Here is a 13,618-nt window from a genome sequence, read left to right as displayed (position 1 = left end):
TAGAGTGGGTTGACATTTCCTCCTCCAGGGGAATCTTCCCAAACCAGGGATCAAACACATGCCTCCTGCATTGGCAGGCGGATTCTTTACCGCTGAGTCTCCAGGGAAGCCCACTACTTTATGTGTGATATACAAATTGATTTTCTAAGAAAGCTTGGTTTTTCAAACATGGAATACTGTATCATAATATATCACAAGCATTAAAAAAAAAAACAAACACTCTTACACAGTATATAACATGAATAGTGTTTTTATAAAACTAAGGAATAACAAGCCTCCATATAAACTGGACTTCTAACTAAATGAACACATAGAATCATAAGCTTCCCTAGCACGGAAGCTGGTACTGTGCATGAGAGTGCAGAGAGGACCCTGTTGGATGCAGACGGACACCTTGAGTTAGTCATTAAAGCTCCCGGATAAGTGCTCACCAGGGAGAGACTTAACATGGGGGCGACAGGGATAGGGGAAATGATGCCAGGGCTCCTGTCCTTTTAAAGGTCCCTGTTCCTTTAAGGCTCCTGGCTCAGTTTTAATGAGTAATAGTGGGTCCAGAGCTGACTGTAAAATGCTTAGGTGTACTTTGCCCTTTGTGGTCTGAATGGCATCTGCGCAGCAGATGGGAATTACCCACATTCTGACGTTTGTCATGAATAATGGACTGAGCAAGAAAGGAGTTCCTCAATCTTATCACGCTATTTGGTTGGCCAGAAGAATCACTTTGTATTTAATTATATAAACTGTAATAAATATTGACACTGGACAGCATGATGGGTGGAAGTGAGTTGTGCCCTCCATCCATAGACAGAATGCAAGTCAAATTTTAGTTGTGAATTCTCTCTCCTTTTAGTAATGATTTGCAGCATAGCTAAGTGGATCTCCAACCCTCTTCCTGGAAATCAAAAAATCCCATCTCATTCTTTACTAAGGGATTCCTATAATTTGGACAAAGGCAAACCAGAAATACGCTTGTATGCAGTAAGTGATGTGAGTGAAGTCGCTCAGTCGTGTCCGACTCTATGCAACCCCATGGACTGCAGCCTCCCAGGCTCCTCTGTCCATGGGATTTTCCAGGCAAGAATACTGGAGTGGGTTGCCATTTCCTTCTCCATTGTATGCGGTAGCTCAACACAAACTTCAGAGCCTGCCACATGACACAAAATAAACCTCAGTGGAAAAAACAATCCCATGTAGTCACCAAAGGCATATTTGCTGTGCTTCGTTGTTTGTGTTATTTCTGCCTTTTGGAGACTTGCTGAAAAATATTCAGGATCCCGGCCAGGCAGCCACAGAACAACACAGACAACAGCACTGGAGATGGCATCCTGCCTTATGTGTTGCCATGTTTAAGAGCAGGAACCTAGAACATTCGAAACAGCGTCTTCAAAGAGATGAAAAATTAAAGCAGAATCAAAATGCTAGCTTGTTCTCTTACAGATTTAATCACCCCCTTCCACCAAATTTTGCTCATAATGTTACATTTCAGCAATGAGGCTAACAATTTAATGTCCGTTTCAAAAAACTGAATGTAAAACTTAATTCATAGTGATTTTTATAAACAACATAATGAACATGTAAAATAGCAAATTGATCATCTTCTGGGAATTAAGGTTGGGATTTTTTATTTTATTTTATGTGTTGTAGTTCTATATGCTTTCCAAACTCCATATAGTAAGTGCATAAAACAGTCGATGTTTTCATAATTTCACTTCCGTAAAAATGTAATATAGAGTCCTGTATGTTTTTGGAAAGGTGAACCAGGAAATATGAGGACAAAAGAACAAGTAAAGCCTTATCATTACGCTCTTTGCCAAGACAAACAAACCATCATTCCATAGTCCTGACATCTGCAAGAAGTAGCAAGATTCTCTTAACTTCCTTTATCCTTCATTACCGTCAGCTCGAATCCTGGAATTAAAATTGCAAACTCCTTCAGTCTCCTCAATAAGCAGGCTGGCTCCAGTTCTTTTTGCCTTTGGCCTCATCTCCTGGCTCAGAAGATGAGGAAAAAAGGCTGCTTTTCAACCTTTGCTTAGAGACTTTCCTCAGTACTCAAAGTAGGCTATTCATTTCCATTGCAAAGGAAAGGATTGGGTTCCATCATTTGAATACTGAGAGGCTGGGGAGAGGAAGCTATCTCCATTGAAGTAAAAATGCAAAACCAAAATGATCTGGAAGCCCCAAATCAAACTCTCCTGACTTCCTTTGAAGCGCTGCCCTTTCTGCCATCCCTCACAGCTCTGCTCAAGTATCATTAATTACTGCCGGTGGTTGGGGGAATGGTGACTGTGGCTTGTCTTGTTCTTCCTGGCAGTTCTGTCTTAAGACTAACTCTATTATCAGTGCTGACAACTGATCATCAAAAGGACCTGGGAGCTTCCTGCAATCCATTAGTCACCTAATCAATAAGGTAATATAACCAGACGGATCTCACCTCTGGGGCTTCCCCTGTGGCTCCGCAGGAGACTCAGGTTCAATCCCTGGGGCAGGAAGATTCCCCTGGAGGAGGACATGGCAACCCACTCCAGTATTCTTACCTGGAGAATCCCATGGACAGAGGAGCCTGGTGGGCTCCAGTCTATGGGGTCACAAAGAGTCAGGCCCGACTCAAGCGACTGAGCACTCATTCTGGTTGGTTTTTTAGCCATTTGGTGACTTTTGGGGGTATTCACCATCTCCAAATTACCCCTGTAAACAGTGGCCCTGGAGTCAGCTTCTCTCAGGTCCTTAACTCCTCCTAGAGGTCAGCTGAGAAGAGAAGGACTAAAGATTAAGGTATAATTTCACAATTTTAAAAAGAAATTTGATGTGACTGATGGCTAGTGAGTTGGCAGAAAACAAAAGCACCGCAAATGTTGAAAACCCCACTGCTAAAGAGAGGGGCTGGGACTGCTCAGAACAATGTCACTAGAGGCTGATGTGACACAGAAGAGAGGATTCAAAGGGAGTGGCAAAGAAGGACAGTATTATTCATTAAAATACTTGTGCTTCTGAGGAAGACAGGAAAGTGTTTTAGAGGTGACATCTGATTCTGAAGAGAATCTCTTTATAAGCTAGGCATCCCTGATGATTCAGACAGTAAAGAGTCTGTCTGTAATGCAGGAGACCTGGGTTCTATCCCTGGGTCAGGAAGATCCCCTGGAGAAGGGAATGGCTACCCACTCCAGTATTCTTGCCTTGAGAATCCCATGAAAAGAACAACCTAGCCGGCTACCGTCCCCGGGGGTAGCAAAGAGTCAGACACGACTGAGTGAACTAACACACACCTTTATAAGTATTTGATATTTTAACACATTAGCTTGTTTTCTAACAACCTCAGATAAAGGAAGACACGTATCTGCTCCCTTTCTTTCTATGGTCTGGCTTCTGAAGAAGCTTCTGAAAAAAAACTAAAAAAAAAAAAAAAAAAAAAAATTCGTTATCTATTATTCCAGTTGGTGGCTGTAGTGAACTGCTTCTGCGTCAGACCTCGGTTTCTGTTATCACATGCCGCTGACTTCCTAGGGGCAGCCTGAGCAATGTGGACAGGAAAAAGGGAAGTCTTTGCTCTGCTGTTGCTGCTGCTAAGTCACTTCAGCCGTGTCCGACTCTGTGAGACCCCATAGATGGCAGCCCACCAGGCTCCCCCGTCCCTGGGATTCTCTAGGTAAGAACACTGGAATGGGTCACCATTTCCTTCTCCAATGCATGAAAGTGAAAAGTGAAGTAAAGTCGCTCAGTTGTGTCCAATTCTTCTCAACCCCATGGACTGCAGCCTACCAGGCTCCTCCATCCATGGGATTTTACAGGCAAGAATACTGGAGTGAGTTGCCATTTCCATCTCCAAGTCTTTGCTCTATCATCTCCCTTTCTGGCCTGAAACACAGAGAAGTATGCTCTCTAACTCCTTGCCCTGACACAATTTACAAATCACTACTGATTCTTAGATTTCTATTCTAATCCAAAGCAGGGACTTGAAACTACCTTTCCTTTGATGAAATTGTCTGTTTCTTGTTGTACCCAATTATTTAGGCGAGAACAAAGAAACATTTAGTGCCCAGGAAAATACTGTTTGAAAACTACAGAAAAATTGTGTACCCTTGAATGTGTGGATAACACGAGAGGCAGTGGTGTATGTACTCTGTTAGAGAAATGGTTCTAAAATTGAAGTTAGCATCAGAGTTGCCTGGAGGGCTTGTTGGAACAGAACATGAGTGGCACCTCCAGAGTTTCTTATTGAGTTAGTCTGGGGTGTATCCTGAGAATTTGCACTTCTAACATACTCCCAGGTGATTCTGGTGCTGCTAATCCAGAGACCATACTTTGAGATCCATTCTTTTAGAGCTCAGGGTGCTGAGGAAGGGGCAGGGTGGCAGACGGCAGGTTGAAATAGGTGGTCATTCCGACTGAAACTAAGATAGTTACATATAATCAGGCCACTAACTTTTTTTAGCCACACCACACAGCGGGCTTCCTAGGTGGCTCCGTGGTAAAGAATCTATCTGAAAATGCAGGAGATGTGGTTTCAATCCCTGGGTTGGGAAGATCCCTGGAGAAGGAAATGGCAACCCACTCCAGTATTTTTGCCTGGAGAATTCCACAGACAGAGGAACCTGGCGGGTTACAGTCCATGGGGTTGCAGAAGAGTCAGACATGACTTAGTGATTAAAAAACACTTAGTTCCCCAACCAGGGATTGAATGCATATTCCCTGCATTAGAAGTGCAGTCTTAAGCACTGGACCGCCCCGGAATTCCCATCACTAACACTTCTGCCCCTGCTCCTCTATTACTGAGGTAAGAGAACGGAGGACACCATCCCCATTCTCTGGGAGGAGGTTTGCTTTAGTTTCCTATGGCTGTTGAAACAAACTACTGTGAACTTAGCAGCTTTAAACAACACAGATGTATATCTGACAGCTCCACAGGTCAAAAGTTGGTCTCACTGGCTATAACAAAGGTATCTGCAGGGCTGTATTTCTTCTGAAGCCCTCAGGGTGGAGAATGCATCCCCTTGCTTTCTGCAGTTTCCACAGCCTGCCCACATGCGTTGTCTTTCGTCTCTCTTTCCGTCCATCTTCAAAGCCAGCAGGGCCACACAGTCCTTCCTACTCCACCACTCTGACACAGAATCTTCTCACATAGCTCTTCTCCCCTCCCACAGTAAAGGATTGGGGCTTTCTAGGTGGCATTATTGGTTCAGAATCCACCTGCCAATACAGGAGACGTGGGTTTGATCGCTGGGTCGGGAAAATCCCCTGGAGGAGGGCATGGCAACCCACTCCAGTGTTCTTGCCTGGAGAATCCCCATGGACAGAGGAGCCTGGTGGGCTGCAGTCCATGGGGCTGCAAAGAGTCAGACACGACTGAAGTGATTTAGCACACTGCTGCTAAGTCACTTCAGTCGTGTCTGACTCTGTGAGACCCCATAGATGGCAGCCCACCAGGCTCCCCCATCCCTGGGATTCTCCAGGCAAGAACACTGGAGTGGGTTGCCACTTCCTTCTCCAATGCATGAAAATGAAAAGTGAAAGTGAAGTCGCTCAGTCGTGTCCGACTCTTAGTGACCCCGTGGACTGCAGCCTACCAGGCTCCTCTGTCCCTGGTATTTTCCAGGCAAGAGTACTGGAGTGGGGTGCCATTGCCTTCTCCGTTAGCACACAGCACATGATTACATGGAGCCCATCTGGATAATCCCCCGAATTTAAGGTCAATTGATTAGCTACCATTGACAGCTAGGGTTGCCATTCCATCGGCAACCTTAATTCCCTTTTGCAATGTAATGGAAATCATTCAGGGGTTTAAGGGATTAAGGAGTAGACATCTTTGGGAGGCCATTATTCTAGCTATCACAAGACTTAAAGGTAACTCTGTCTATGCAAATATCATCTGAACAGTTGAGAGGCATCTTGTTAGAAATCACAATCTGTATTTCAACCAAGATCCCCAGGAAAGTCTGCATGCACATTAAAATGGAAATAAGCCCTGATGTAGATAATCACCCTACCACTCGGTATGAAACAGTGTTTGAGGGTAACATCCATCAGACCAAAGGGCTTTCCCAGTGGCTCCGATGGTGAAGAATTTGCCTGCAACTCAGGAGACCCAGATTTGATTCCTGGGCTGGGAAGATCCCCTGGAGAAGGGAATGGCAACCCATTCCAGTATTCTTGCCTGGAGAATTCCACAGACAGAGGAGCCTGGCCAGCTACAGTCCATGGGGTTGCAAAGAGTCAGGCACAACTGAGTGACTAACACATACACACACACATCAAACAAAAATACTAAAGTCCTAATTTAGTTCCTTGAGACTGATACTCCCATACTCACTCATCATTAACACAAGTTTATTGGAGGATTACTATGTAACAGACAAAATAATAGGTGCTAGGAAGATGGCATTATTTAAACTGATGGGTCCCCTGCAGTGATGGGAGTTACTTTCTGGAGAAGAAAGATTTAAAAAAGAACAAATAAAGAAATACGCTGATTTTACATATGGGTAAGAGGTATAGGAACAACAAAATATTATCCTGTGATGCAGCACCTGAAAGAGGGCATTTTAGAAAAGGCGATCAGAAGGCCTGAAATACTAAACTGACACCTGAATAGTAGGAAGAAGTCAGCCATGTGAAGAGTCAAGGAGAGGGTACAAAGCAAGAGGGTACAAAGCCATATCCCGTGTGCAGGACTAAACTTGGAATATTTGAAGGAGACAAACAAAGGGCTAGTGGCCGAAGATGAGGTTGTCAAGGTTCTTCAGGCCAGACTGCATAGGACCTTAGAGACTCCTTAATGACAGGGAGTCTGTGATAGGAAACTTCGAAGGGTTCAAGCAGGATGCTGTGACTTCTCTGTAAAGAGACTTTTTGGCTGCTGGGAGAATGGCTTGCAGGCCCCGGAAATGGTAGCTGGCAGCCTGATTAGGAGGCTGTTGTAGTTGTCCTGGCAGGAGATAGTGATCGCTTGGACTGGATGGTGAGAGGTGGCTGGATATTGGATGTGGAGCTGATGGGACTTGCTGTGGGGCTGGGTATAGCGATGAGGGAATGAAACAGTGAGGTTGGTATCTGGCTTCTGTTCAGATCTTGCTTCTCATTTTTCCATGATTTAAACTTTCAAGTCTTTCTAATACATGCCCCATCGATTTTTTTTTTTTTTTTTAAGAGCCAGTTAAAAAGTAAACACAAGTGTGCCACACAATACCTGTCATGATTGGAGCAGTTGCAGGTTGACCGTAAAAGGACACCCTTTGTGTATGAACAGCAGGGGAATTTTGTACTTATTGGGCTTCCCAGGTTGCTCAGTGGTAAAGAATCTGCCTTCCAATGCAGGAGATGCAGGTTTGATCCCTGGGTTGGGAAGATCCCCTGGAGGAGGAAATGGCAACCCACTCCAGAATTCTTATTTGAAATATCCCATGGACAGAGGAGCCTGGCAGACCATAGTCCATGGGGTCGCAAAGGGTTGGACATGACTGATCACACACACAACAATCACTACCTTGACTTCACAGTCTGATGTCCCTGTTCCCTTGAGATGGGGAAATTATCTATTCAGCTAACGAAGACTTTCAATTATTTTCACTGATGTGTCTTTCAGCCACTTGGGTCATCAGGACTGTCACTAGAGTGTCTGAAACACAGCAAGTGGTCAGTGATCCTTGGGGCTACCTACGTGAGCCTGAACTAGAGACTGAGACAGGATTCTCCTGAGCCACAGGCTCTGACGGCTCTTCGATAATGCCACCACGACTAGGACCACAGATTCTCCTTATATTGGAAAAATATATATATATATTAAGCAACCTCCTTGCTTCTATTCTGGGCATCTTCCATCTACTCCCACATTCTATCCAGATTATGTAGAACACACGTAAGCGAATCATCTGCTCTGCCGAACACCCTTAAATATCTCTCCACTGCTCTTGTTATAAAAACCTCAAATCCTCATCACAGCAGGTGAAGTCCTACTTGGGTCTCTCCTCCTCTTTAGCCTCTCTGGCAGAGATGCTTTTCCTTGGGTTCTGCACCTCAACCACTCTGGGAACTCTGACTTGCTGGAACTCTACGCTCTCTCTGGGCTTGAGGATATTGGGCTGGCCTTCTGTATCAGGAATGGTCTCCCACTGACTTCCTTAAACTTGTTAGCTTGATCCTCCTTCAGATCTCTAGCCTTCCCTGTTTACACTAGATCCTTATTCTCTCAGAGTATAAGGGTTCTTTGGCTTCTGAATCAGGCCTCTAGAGCTGTGGTTCTCACTGTGATTCTGAGAGCAGTAACATCTGTGCCACACGGGCACTTGTCTTATGTGCAAATGCTCATGCGTGTGTGCTTAGTCATCTGTGACTCTTGGCGACCCCATGGACTATAACCTGTCAGGTTCCTCTGTCCATGGGATTTTCCAGACAAGAATACTGAAGCGGATTGTCATTACCTCCTCCAGGGGATCTTCCTGACCCAGGGATCGAACCTACGTCTCTTGCATCTCCTGCATTGGCAGGTAGATTCTTAACCCCTGAGACACCCCAGACCTCCTGAATTAGGGACTCTGGGAATGAGACCCAGCAATCTTTATTTTACCAAGCTCTCCAGTAACTCTGATGAAGGCTCAAAAGTTGGAGATTTGTGGCTTCAGACTACAACCTCCATGAAAGCAGGGCTCTGGTCTTTTTCATTCAGAATTGCTACCCCAGCTTCTAAGCTTCTAGTATAGCATCTGGCTCATGGTGTGCTCTTAGTAATTATTTGCTTAGGGAATAAAATATGGAAAACTGAATCCTGACCAGCTTTTAAAGAGGAACAATTTTTTACATTAATTAACTAATTAATTAATTTCTGGCTGCACTGGGTCTTTGTTGCTGCTCACAGGCTTTTCTCCAGTTGCGGAGAGTGGGGGCTACTCCCTAGTCGCAGTGCACAGGCTTCTCATTGTGGAGGCTTCTCTTGAAGAGCATGGGCCCTAGGGCACTTGGGCTTCAGTAGTGGCTGCAGCTCTGGGGGCCTTTTCTCTAGTTGCAATACGGGGGCTTCTCATTGTATGTGGGCTCAGGAGTTGTGGCTCTTGGGCTCCAGAACGCAGTCTCAGAAGTCGTGACATGTGGGAACTTCCTGGACAAGGGATCAAACTGGTGTCCTGTGCATTGCAAGGCAGATTCTTAACCATTGGACAACTGGGGAAACCCTAGAGAGGAATGATCTTTTTCCAGCATAGCTCACATGACCAGAAATTCAAGTCAACTCTGTGTCATCTATTTTTAGAGTCTTTGAATTCTGACTTCATCAGACTGTCTATTGAAGCATGTTCAGAGTGTACTGGGCAGACAGATGATCTTGCTTTTTAATGGGCCAAAGTGATCAAATAGTAAAATGTGGAGTAGATAAATGTTATTGCGAATAACAATTGTCTTGGTATGCTCAATGACTGTTAGCAATACATACTCATTGAAAAATATCTGATATAAAGCTGAATGACCATTTCCACATGTCTGGGAGTGACATTATTGACCTTTTTGTGAAACTGTGATATCCAATTTCTCTTAATAAAAATGTATTTTTACTAGGCCACCAAACATGAATAATGGAAATTTTTTACATAAAATAAAAAAAAAGAAAAGAAAACTCCCACACAGAAAAAATATTCTTCAGTTTTAAAGGAAATGGTCCTACCTATGTTTCAAACTTTTTTCTTGGCTCCTTTTAAAATCCTCACTCCTATAAAAATGTGTCAGAGAGGGCTCTCCTCTGCTTTCTTAAAGACAAAAGTCCAATGGTGCCCACTCTTTAACACCTAGCGCAGGGCACACTGGGGCTTGCAGTGTTTGTTTCAGTTCCTTTGATCCAGAAAAGACTCTGGCCACGAGACCTGGGCAAACATGGCCCTCTGATTCTGCTGGCCAGGTAGGAGGCAGCCTCAGGAACACCGGCCCTTTGTGCTGAAACTGTGATCAGAGGCGTAGGTGGCTGGTTCCTTTGCTTCAGCAAACAGTGCCGACCAACACCCTTGGAAAAAGAAACTCTGAAATGATGTACTTTCTGCTAAAATTTATTACATCATGCTAATTAAAGTTAGTTGGTAAGGACAAGAATGCACATGTGCCTTGTGACTGCTTTTGGAAGAGTTGCAGCCTGCAAGGGTTTGTATTAGGCTCCTAAGTAGGAGGGAAAAAAAATCCAGCAAGTTCTGAGGGTAAAATCTGATCTATATCCTAAAACTGGATTTGAATATCTTTTTTAAAATTGAGGATAGGCATTTACTCACCCCTAAAATGCCCAGATTTCAGCCTAGGACCTGAAGTGAAAGCACTTTGAAAACAACCATATGGAACCACATTTTTTTGTTTTTTTAAACGACTCAGCTCACTTAGAATATTCACCAGGTAAAACAACAGAGCAGCGATGACCCCAGGCAAGGAAATACCAACTGGAACCTTAGTTACATGAGCATGAAGTTAACTTCTGCCAACGCCCTTCACTCAGGGAAGTTTCCAAACTCAGAGAATTCTTATCCATTACTAAGACGTAAATGTTATATTCCTTACTGTGCTATTAAATCAAGACCTCCTATTTCACAGATCATATACAGTTCTCATGAAATCTGCTGAAAGCAAGATTTTCATTAAGGACTTTTTTTTTTCTATTAGTCTTCATCATTTTCATGTATTTCTCTGCATGAAAATAAACATCCCTTAATAAGTTGGTGATCCCTGCCTTGTTTACCAGAACAATGCCTGCTGCAGAGTGGGAGCTGAACAACTACTTAAGTGAATAAATGAATGGAGGTGTTTGTCAGGTCGATGACAAGTTGGATGTTGTAGGTAATCAGTCGTATCACTATAATTTCTGGTGACTATTTTGTAAAGATTTTCCTGAATTCCAGAAATTTATTTCAGGTGGCCAGAAATTCTCAAACTTTAATCCTTTCCTCTTCTAAGCAGTAGTTTCTAGACTTTAGTACTGCATCAAAGTCACCTGATTAACACTGGGATGGACACAACATTTGCATTGCATAATCAGGAGGCAGGTAGCCCATGACTACATTTTTTTTTTTTTTCCATGACTACATTTTAAGAAACACTATTTTCTCGTCTGGCATTTGTGTAAAGGCCATGTTACTTTACCATCTAGAATGCCAATAATACGCAGATACTAGGGCCTGAAAGGGGCTCTAGCCTATAGAAGATAAACTGCAAGTCTCTAATTTAGTCAATTTCAAATACGATGCAAAATAAGGGTCACTAGAAATCCAGACACTTCTTCAGAAGTATCCTTGCCCAAATATGTGGTTTCATTGTGACATATTTCATCATGACCGGTGCTTAGTCGCTCAGTCGTGTCCGACTTTTTGCAACCCCCTGGATTGTAGCTCACCAGGCTCCTCTGTCCATGGAATTTTCCAGGGCAATAATACGGGAGCAGGTTGCCATTCCCCACTCCAGGGGGTCTTCCTGACCCAGGGATCAAACCTGAGTCTCTTGTGTCTCCTGCATTACCTGGTGGATTCTGTACCACTCAGCCACATAAGAAAGGCCATATTTGGTTATAGGCCAATTATAAAATGGGAGTGCATGTAAGTTCTCAAATACAGTTAGTTTTCTTTTTCTCTTATATTCCTAATTATTAGAATGTATTTATAAAAGTATTTTCAGAGATTAAAAAAATTACAAAATGCTGACTTTAAGGCTGCTTTTGTGGGAAAGTGATTGCTCCATTCTGGCTGAGGGCTACGGCTGTGCTGTTCAAAATAATTACTCATGGACTGCTTTTATGAGTTTGACCAACTCCCAAGTATCATCTGTGGTCACTTAATATTTTTCTAGTTGACTTTTTTTTACATATTTACTCAACAATCATGTATTATTTATTGAATTCATATTTTCAGAATTACATATGAAGGACCACCCTTTCCTCTTAAATTTTCAGTCTTATTTGAAGAATAAAATTTAAAAATGTAATACATTATAAAGTGAGAGTGTTCCGAAAGCATGTGCTTCAGGATAGGTATTTTTTATTGTTGGAACTCTGTGGTTGTGAGTGACTGACACCCAGCTAAGTTGCTTAGTTGATTCTTCCTTTAAGTAAGCTTTTATTTGTCCTGAGAAATAATGTTTGTGGAATCAAAGACATCATGTGCTAATTACATTTTTCTAATATTTTCCATAAGTGTTTAAATAAAAACCAATTATTTATGTTTAACTTAAAATCATCTCATGTATCAAAGTCATCTAGGTATCTCACCTTGGGAAAGAGGATGCAAAAGACACTAGGTCTTACTTTCAAAGGGTTTACATTCTACCTTGGGAAACCAAGCATCTGTTACGAGACAAGCCAGGAAGCCTTAAGCTGTTGGTGGGAGAAAAGGCTCATCAAGCATTTTTAGAAAGCTAATCTGTAACAATAATATTAGATTTACTTGTATACTTTGATTTAGTAATTCTACTTCTTTGTGAACTAGTCCTAGTGTATTTAGAACCATCTTGAGGGTCAAAATTAAAGGAATGATTATATTACGACATTATATGCTGTTGAGTGATTTAATGTCATTAAAATCATCTTCAGGAAGATTATTTTAATTTATGGGGAGGTGTGTATGCCAGGTGTGTAAAACAAGATACAGTATAATCTCAACTGTATAAAATAGAATCCTTAGCAGATGAGGAACATAACAAAATTAAACTACTTTTTTTTTTGAGTAGTAAAATTATGGATAATTTTTATCCTTTCAGTCTATGTTTCTATATTTTCTCAGTTTATGAAATAAATATATAAAAACAATAATTTATAAAATAATCATACTTCCATAATCAGGAAATATTTTAAAAGAACAAATACACAAGTAATTAATGGGCTAATTAAAGTCTTAATGCAGTTCAGGGAGGATTTCATGAAAAAAGGAACTGAGACTGGGAAGCTAAAATATTATAAAGGAACCAAAAGTTGACCTGGTGACCACCAGGGTAAGGAACAGGTGTTAATTTCAGTGAAATTCTTGATATTCATATGGTGATTGGACAGATGAATAAAAGGAACATGATGTCCAGGAGGAGAAGTTATCATTAAGATACAAATGAGATTGACATCTGTCAGTTTAAAACAGAACAAGGAGTTTCATGAAGGTGGAAGGAAGCTGTTCTAGAGAAACAGATGATTCAAGGCTGAGAATAAAGAGAAACACATGTGTGCAAATAGCAGGACTTCCCAGCAAATCCTGGGAAGAACAGGACTGCCCCTCGGAGCAGACATGAGTTAGGGAGGGCACTGGGGTTTCTCTGTGACATTTGTCTTGAGGTTTTGTGGAGGAAGAGAGGTCCAAGTTCAAAGAGATGCCAGTGAATGCAGAAGGGGACTTTGGGTTGCTATTTGGGTTAGGTGGTGCCTGTTTAGAGAGTATTTTAATCTTATGACAAGGATTCTGGGCTTCCCTAGTGACTCAGCGGTAAGGTATCTACCTGCGATGCAGGAGATGTGGGTTAGATCCCTGGGTCGGGAAGATCCCCTGGAGAAGGAAATGGCAACCCATTCTAGTATTCTTGCCTGGGAAATTCCATGGACAGAGGAGCCTGGTGGGCTACAGTTCATGGGGTCGCAAAAGAGTCAGATGAGTTAGCAACTAAACAACAAGGGTAAATCTAAAGCTGTGAG

The 13,618-nt window shown here is 42.5% G+C and overlaps 1 protein-coding gene and 1 long non-coding RNA gene across 8 annotated transcripts in view; one reads left to right on the top strand and one right to left on the bottom strand.

Moving 5' to 3' along the window:
- The window catches only part of RASSF6 (Ras association domain family member 6), a 65,195-nt gene that overhangs the window by 32,190 nt on the left and 19,387 nt on the right, over positions 1-13,618 (bottom strand). The window lies entirely within an intron of this gene.
- Positions 3,430-13,618, top strand: part of LOC133058817 (uncharacterized) — a 55,105-nt gene continuing 44,916 nt past the window's right edge. The window contains exon 1 of the long non-coding RNA XR_009693392.1: positions 3,430-3,646. This is a non-coding gene — a long non-coding RNA (uncharacterized LOC133058817). The remainder of the gene's footprint in view (positions 3,647-13,618) is intronic.

This window comes from Dama dama, chromosome 6 (genome assembly GCF_033118175.1).
Source record: "Dama dama isolate Ldn47 chromosome 6, ASM3311817v1, whole genome shotgun sequence".
NCBI classification, from domain to species: Eukaryota; Metazoa; Chordata; class Mammalia; order Artiodactyla; family Cervidae; genus Dama; species Dama dama.
This window is presented reverse-complemented; position numbering and strand designations above follow the sequence as displayed.